The sequence below is a fragment of the Psammomys obesus genome, unplaced genomic scaffold, assembly GCF_907164565.1.
Source record: "Psammomys obesus unplaced genomic scaffold, mPsaObe1.curated_primary_1811, whole genome shotgun sequence".
NCBI lineage: Eukaryota > Metazoa > Chordata > Mammalia > Rodentia > Muridae > Psammomys > Psammomys obesus.
The window spans coordinates 567,782-576,645 of NW_026590365.1; the positions used below are offsets into that span (position 1 = coordinate 567,782).

Genomic DNA, 8,864 nt, shown 5'->3' on the forward strand with positions numbered 1-8,864 from the left:
AAGAAGTTTAAGAAAATATGTTATTGAAAATCTCTTTAAAGTGTGTGTGTGTGTGTGTGTGTGTGTGTGTGTGTGTGTGTGTGTGTTAGATATCATGGAAATACTGTTCATTTAGGGATGTGGCAGTATGGACAGAGTTTTATAGGAGATACCTATATTTGCAGTTGATATCTAGCTATTGAGGGGAAAAGTTTCTTGATGCAGCTTACTTTCAAAAGTAAAATGGTGTGTGTGTGTGTGTGTGTGTGTGTGTGTGTATGAGAGAGAGAGAGAACAAAATATGTAAAATATTAACAGTCAAAGGATGTACAGAGGAAGAGACATGCATGACATAATAAGACACTGACAAGTTTCAACAAAGAGATTCTACTTCAATAACCAACCAGAAACTAGAAACAAAAGAGTATGACAGCCAAATGCTCCTTTGTATTGGGTATGACTACAGAAATCCAGAAAACGCAAAGCAGCATGTGTGTCCTCAGTTAGAAAGCTTTCTTTTAGTATTATTCTGTATTACTGTGACCAAGCTCCAGGAACATTTTGCAGCAACTAACAAGTTCCTTTTGTTGTTGTTGTTTTACAGACAGGATTTCTCTATGTATCTTAGCTGTACTGGATTTGCTTTGTAGATAAGGCTGGCCTCTAACTCACAGTGATCTGCCAGCCTCTGCATTCCTGAGTGCTGGGATTACACAAGTGTGCCACCAACTAGCAAGTTTTTGATATATTAATCGTTTCTAAATGGCAGCAGCCACAAAGGTAAATAAAATATTAAATTCAATCTAACATCGTTAAAACACTACAAAGGAGTCTCATTCAAATGTATATATAACTTAAATCCAATTGTATGCCATATACCGATCATTCAGTAATTAAAAATAGCACTTATTAGCTGTGATATACACCTGCAATTCCAAACTTGATAGGAAGAAGCAGGAACATCACCCTAATTTCAAGGCCAGCCTGGTCTACATACTGAACACCAGGCCAACAAGAGCTATATACCGAGGACTGACCTCAAGAAAACAAAAAGGTACACACACACACACACATACATACACACAACATATACATGAAATATGTGACTCCTAAATTAAGTAACAGAAAAACCGTTACTACTGTGACCAAAAGAATCACATGTACTATATATACAAATTTGGATAGTCAATTTGCATGCTATTTTGAAAGATTTTCAAGTTAATTGTGGCTGTATTTGGGGCGTGCTAATATAATGCCTTACAAATCAACCCTGAACAACCAGGCATTATATCATGCCTATAATCCCAGAACTCAAGAGCCTGGCAATAGGATTTCTGTGTTTGAGGATGCCCCAAGTTAGACACCAAGTTGTGGCCCAGCCTATCTCAAAAATAAATTCACATCACTCAAAGCCAATTTTCTTTTCTGTACAATGTGAATATCGAGACCATAAGCTAATGTTATATGACAACTTGGTTGAATTACAGTTTCAGGTGGCTGGTTGAACATATTTCTAAATGTTTGTTTGTTTTGAGACAAGGTCTCACTATGGAACTTGATATGTAGACCAGGCTGGACTTGAACTCACAGAGATGTGACTACCTCTACCTCCTGAGTGTTAGGGATACCACAACCAGCTTCATCACTCCCTTCCCCCCATAAGTCAAATATTTTAGGGTGAGGATCCAAGATGGAGGCACTGAGAGCATGCTTAGTCTGATCAGAGGGCAGCAGTGACTGCACAACAACCAACAGACCAAACTATGGGTCACAAAAAACACCAGCGATTGTGTTTCCCAGGTGAGAGGAAAGCAATTGGTTGGATCTCAGGTCACCCAGCTAAACCCCAGCAGAGTTCCCAGGTTCCCTATAGGTGCTCAGTCGCCAGTCCAGAGCCACACACCTGTGTGCTCTGAACACAGTCCCAGATTGGACTGTGGACCCAACAACACCAGAAACTGGGTTTCCCAGTTAAGAGGAAACCCCACAGTGAAGGAAACAATCAGTCTGACCGACCACAGGTCACCTAGCCAGGCTCCTGAAAAAGTTCCAGGGTTCCTGGGTTCTAGCAGGTGCTCAGTAGCCAACCCAGTGCCACTAGCTACTCACCATCCCAAACAAAACTGTGGGTCCCAAAACACTAGAGACTGGGTTTCCCTGTGGAGAAGAAACCCCATAGTAAAGGAAGGAATCGGGTCCCACCTCAAGTCACACAGCTAATCCCCTCAAAAGTTCCTGGGTTCTCACCCTCCTACCACATGCCTGTGTGCTGCACTCACCAACCACTGATTACCTCTTGAGTACAGGGGCACAGAGCTCTAACCTCAGACCTACAGGCTCCTGGGACCAACAAGATAGGCCCTAGCTGGTGCTCCAAAGCTCAACCTGTCTCCCTAGTGAAAGCTATCAAACCTTGAGGCTACCTGGTTCTTCCAGAGGTCTGTGCCCAGCAAAAACACTATGAGCAGCAGCAGCTCACTAAATTCAGAACAAAAAAGCCGGAGTTCTGGTGACAGGAAGGCTCTTGGGCTCCTAAGGAGCCCAGTTAGCCCACAGGACCATATGCCTGAGGAGAGCTGTGGCAATTCTCTAAGAAGCACTGGCCATTCAGTGACCACAACCAAAAAGCTGAAGAGGGCTCCTTTAGCAACAATTATTTTCCTGCCAAGGGGATTTCCACCACCGACCCGGCACCCCCCAGGACTCCAGCAGGCACCAGAAACTAACAGCCAACACCTGGGACAGCCAAATGAGTAAAGGCCAGCATAAAAGCACCATCAACAATAGCCAAAGCAATATGGCATCTCCAGAACCCAGTTGTCCGAGGGCAAGCAGCCCTGGATACCCTAACATAAGTGAAATTCAACAAAATGAGCTTAATTCTATACTTATGAAGATGATAATGGAGGAAACAAATAAAATCCTTAAAGAAATACAAAATAGTAAAGTCAAACAGATTATGGCCATCTGTAAAGAAATACAGAAAGATATAGCCAAAGAGTTTGTGGCCTTAAGAAAGGAAATAATCAAATAACTGAGAGAAATGAAAGAAATAGAGGAAAGTTCAAATAAAAAGGTGAAGGAATTGAAGGAAAAGCAGGAAAATACAAACAAACAGGTGAAGGAAATCAACAAAATGATTCAAGATCTGAAGCTGGAAATATAAACATTAAAGAAAACTCAAACAGGAAATCAAGAAGAGGGAGAACTTAGGGAAGAGAAGAACTACAGAGGTAAGCATATCCAACAGATTACAAGAGATGGAAAAAGAATCTCAGGTATTAATGATACAATGGAAGAAATCAATGCATCCATCAAAGAAAATGTTAAATCTAAAAAATTTCTGACACAAACCATCCAAGAAATCAAGAACAACAGGAAAAGATGAAACCTAAGAATAATAGGAATAGAGGAAAAATAAGATTTCCATCTCAAAGGGCCAGACAATATTTTCAACAAAATCATAGAAGAAAATTTCCCCAACTTAAAGGAGACTCCTAAAAGCATACAAGAGGCTACAGAACACCTAATAAATTAGACCAGAAAAGAAAATCCTCCTGACACATAATAATCAAGACACTAAATATACAGAACAAAGAAAAAAAATACTAAAAGCTGCAAGGGAAAAAGATCAAATAACATATAATGGCAAACCCATCAGTATCACAGCTGATTCTCAACAGAGACTATGAAAGCCAGAAGGGTCTGGACCGATATCACACAGACTCTAAGAGAACACATGGGTCAGCCCAGTCTACTGTACCCAGCAAAACTCTTAATCATAGATAGAGAAAATACAATGACAAATACACATTTAACAGTACCTACTCACAAAATCCGGCCTTACAGAAGATACCAAAAGGAAAATTAAAACCCAAAAAGGCTAACTACACACAGGAAAACAGAGGATCTAAATAACTTCACTACACCAAAACTAAAAGTAGCCAAGCACACAAACACACTGCCACAACCAACATCAAAATTAAAGGATCTAACAGTCATTAGTCATTAATCTCTCTCAACATCAACGGTCTCAACTCTACAATAAAAAGACACAGACTAACAGAATGGATGCATAAACAAGACCCAACAATCTGTTACATACATGAAACACGCCTAAGTCACAAAATAGACATTACCTGAGAGTAGGGACGGGAATATGATTTTTCAAGCAAATGGACCCAAGAAGTAAGCAGGAGTAGCAATTCTAATATCTAATAAAATAGACTTTCAACCAAAATTAATCAAAAGAGATGGGGAAGTTCATTTCAAACTCATCAAAAGAAAATTGCACCAAGAAGACATATCAATTCTCAACATCTATGCCCCAAATACAAGGACACCAATATTTGTAAAAGAAACATTAATAGAACTTAAACCACACATAGATCCCCACATATTAATAATGAGAAACTTCAACACCCCACCCCATTCATATAAAATGAAACAGAAACTAAACAAAGAAACAATGACTCTAACAGATGTCATGAATCAAACACACCTAACAGACATCTACCGAACTTGTCACCCAAACACAAAAGAATTCACCTTCTTCTCGGGACCTCATGGAACCCTCTCCAAAACAGACCATATAGTTGGTCACAAAGCAAGCCTCAACAGATACAAGAAGACCCAAATAATCCCTGTATCCTTTCAGATAGCTATGGACTAAAGCTAGACCTCAATGACAGAAGTAGCAAAAAGCCTACACACACAAATGGAAACTGAACAACTCTCTACTCAGTAACAGCTCTGTCAGGGAAGAAATAAAGAAAGAAATTAAAGGCTTCCTAAAATTCAATGAAAATGAAGGCACAACATAACCCAAACTTAAGGGACACAATGAAAGCAATGCTAAGAGGAAGTTGATAATACTAAGTGCCTTCATAAAGAAATTTGAGGCATCTCATTCATACAAGCAACTTAACAGTTCACCTGAAAGCCCCAGGTGGGAAAAAAGAAGCAGACATACCCAAAAGGAATAGATATTTGTAAATAATCAAACTCAGGACTGAAATAAGTAAGTTAGAAACAAAGAGAACAATTCAAAGAATCAACGAAAGCAAGAGTTGGTTATTTGAGAAAATCAACAAGAGCGACAAACCATTAACCAACCTAACTGAAAGGCATAGGGACACTATCCAATTAAAAAAAATCAGAAATGAAAAGGGGGACATAACAACAGACACTGAGGAAATCCAAACAATCATTAGGTCTTATTTCAAAAGACTCTGTACCACAAAATTTGAAATCTAAATGAAATGGACAATTGTTTAGATCAATTCCAGGTACCAAAGCTGAATCAAGATCAGGTAAATAGATTAAATAGTACTATATTCCTTAAATAAACAGAAGCAGTCATCAAATGTTTCCCATCCAAAAAAAGCCCAGAGCCTTATAGTTTTAGCACAGAATTCTACCAGACCTTCAAAGAAGAGTTAACACCAATTCTCTGCAAGCTAGTCCACAAAACAGAAATAGAAAAAAAAAATAGCAAACTAATTCTATGAACTCACAGTCATCTTGATACCTAAACCTCACAAGGACACAACAAAGAAAGAGAATTTCTGGACCAATTTCCTCTTTGAACATTGATGCAAAAATACTCAGCAAAATACTTGCAAACCAAATCCAAGGACACATCAAAGAAATCATCCACCATGACCAAGTAGGCTTCATCCCAGACATGCAGGGGTGGTTCAATATACAAAAATCCATCAATGTAATCCACCATATAAACAAACTGAAAGGAAAAAAAAACACATAATAATCTCCTTAGATGCTGAAAAGGCATTTGATAAAATCCAACACCCATTCTTGGAGAGATCAGGGATGAAAGGCACACACCTAAACATAGTAAAGACAATATACAGCAAGCCAAGTCAAACAAAATGGAGAGAAACTTAAATCAATCCAACTGAAATCAGGGACAAGGCAAGGCTGGCCACTCTCTCCTTATCTCTTTAACATAGTACTTGAAGTCCTAGCTTGAGCAATGAGAAAACTAAAGGAGATCAAGAGGATACAAATTGGAAAGGAAGAAGTCAATGAATCACTATTTGCAGATGATACAGTATATATGAGTGACCCCCAAAAGTCTACCAGACAACTCCTTCAGCTGATAAACACCTTTAGAAAAGTGACTGGATACAAAATTAACTCAAAAAGACCAGAAGCCCTACTGTATATGAAAGACAAACTGATTGAGAAATAAATTAGGAAAACAACAGCCTTCACAATAGCCACAAATAACATAACTACCTTGGTGTGACCTTAACCAAGAAAGTGAAAGACCTGTATGACTAAAACTTAAAGTCTCTGAAGAAAGAAACTGAAGAAGAAATCAAGATGGAAAGATGTCTGATGCTCATGGATCGGTAGGTTTAACATAGTAAAAATGGCCATTCTATCAAAAGCAATCTACAGATTCAATGTAATTCCCATCAAAATATCAACACAATTCATTACACACCTTAAAAGAACAATTTTCAATTTTATATGGAAAAACAGAAACCCAGAATAGCTAAAACAATCCTCTATAATAAAAGATCTTCTAGAGGTATCTCCATCCCTGATCTCAAGCTGTATTATAGAGCAACAGTAATAAAAATTGCATGGTACTGGCATAGAAACAGACTGGTAGATCAATGGAATTGAATAGAAGACCCAGAAATAAACCCACATTCTTATGCATTCTTATGAATTTTGACAAAGAAGCCAAAGCCATACAGTGAAAAAGGATAGCATCTTCAACAAATGGTGCTGGTCTAACTGGATGTCTACATGTAGAAAAATACTAATAGATCCATATTTATCACCCTGTAGAAAAAAACTAAACTCCAAGTGGATCAAAGACCTCAATATAAAACCAGATCACTAAATCTGTTCGAAGTAAAAGGGGGAAACAGCCTCAAACTCATTGGCACAGGAGACAACAGCACAGGCTTGAAGAACAACAATTAATAAATGGGACCTCATGAAACTGAAAAGCTTCTGTAGTGCAAAGAACATTGTCAATAGAACAAATGATAGCCTACGGAATGAGAAAAGATCTTCACCAAACCTACATCTGGCAGAGGGCTAACATCCAAAATATATAAAGAACTTAAGAAATTAAACATCAACAAACCAAATAATCCATTTTAAAAATGAGGTACAGTGCTAAGCAGAGAATTCTGAATAGAGGAACACCAAAAGGCTAAGAAATACTTAAAGAAATACCAGAATCTAGAAACAACCTACATGTCCCTCCACGGAGCAATGGATACAGAAATTGTGGTACATTTACACAATGCAATACTACTCAGCTATTAAAAACAAGGAATTCATATAATTTGCAGGCAAATGGATGGACATAGAAAAGATCATCCTGAGTGAGGTAACCCAGAAACAGAAAGACACACATGGTATACACTCACTTATAAGTTGATATTAGCCATTTAATATAGGATAAACATACTAAAATCTACATACCTACAGAAGCTAAACACTAAGGAGGACCCTTGGGAGGATCTCATTCAGAATGTCAAACAGGATAGACACCAAAAATGATGGCAGAGAGGAAACAGGATGGGAGCCTACTATAGAGGGTCCTCTGAAAGGCTTCAACCAACAGGGGATTCAAGCAGATGCTGAGACCCACAGCCAAATTTTGGGCAGAGTACAGGGAGTCTTATGGAAGAATGTGGGAACAGAAGGAATTGGAGGGGACAGGAGCCCCACAAGGAGACCAACAAAGCTAAAAACCCTGAGCCCAGGGATTGATGAATCAACCAAAGACCATGCATGGAGAGGACCTAGACCCCCTGCTCAGAGGTAGTCGATTGGCAGCTCAGTCTCCATGTGGGCTCCTGAGTAAGGGGAGCAGGAACTGCCTCTGTCATGTAGTTGATTGCCTGCTCTTTAATCACTTTCTCCTGGTGACATGGCCGGGCAAGGCCACAGTGGAAGAGGATCCGGGCAGTCCTGGTGAGACTTGCCAAGCTATGGGCAGATGGGCAGAGGAGAAGAACTTCCTGTTTCAGAGGACTATGAGAAAGGGATAGGGGGAAAGAGGAAAGAAAGGTGGGACTGGGAGGAGCTGAACAAGGGGACTTCAATCAAGATATATAATGAACAAATTGTGAAAAAAAAATAAAGTACTAAATTTATTTTTAAATAGGACAAATATTTTAAATCACCGTTGGAATAAACCACTTTCATAAAGTGAAGAGGCATCAATCAATTATTAAAGACCCTAATAAAACTAAGCACCCTAGATATACTTGGGAAGATGAAATTCTGATTGAGAAATTTTCTCCATCAGATTGGTCTGTGAGCAGGTAGTGGGGGTATTTCTTAATGATTGATTTTGGATGGGCCATCACTGGGCAAGTGAGGCCTCGGTTGCAAGCAAAAGCAAGGGAGGGGAAATAAGCACTGTTTCAGTGGCCTCTGCTTCATTTCCTGCCTCCAGATTCATGCCTTGGTTTTCCTTGACTGTGAACTACAAACAAACAACCTCTTTTCTCCCCACGTTGCTTTTTTGGTCATGCTCTTTATCACAGCAACAGAGAAGCAAATTAGGACACTGAGACTAGTTTTCATCGTGAAAGAAAGAATTGCTTTTTTTTTTTCTTTTGTTTTGTTTTTTTTGACAGGATCTCTTTATACAGCCCAGGCTAGATTACAGACCTGCTTGACCATGTGTGTTGCAAGAATTCTGCCATCAGTGGTTGGAGACTTGAACTGAAGCTCTGTGTATTCTGCTGATCTAGTCCATCAGGTTTTGGACTTATCATACCTCTATAATGAGAGGAATCAATTTCTTTAAAATTATACACACACATATAGTTCTTAACACACACACACACACACACACACACACACACACACACACACACACA

At 39.0% G+C, this 8,864-nt stretch overlaps 1 protein-coding gene across 1 annotated transcript in view; it reads right to left on the reverse strand.

Moving 5' to 3' along the window:
- The window catches only part of Klf8 (KLF transcription factor 8), a 43,362-nt gene that overhangs the window by 18,335 nt on the left and 16,163 nt on the right, over window positions 1-8,864 (reverse strand). The window lies entirely within an intron of this gene.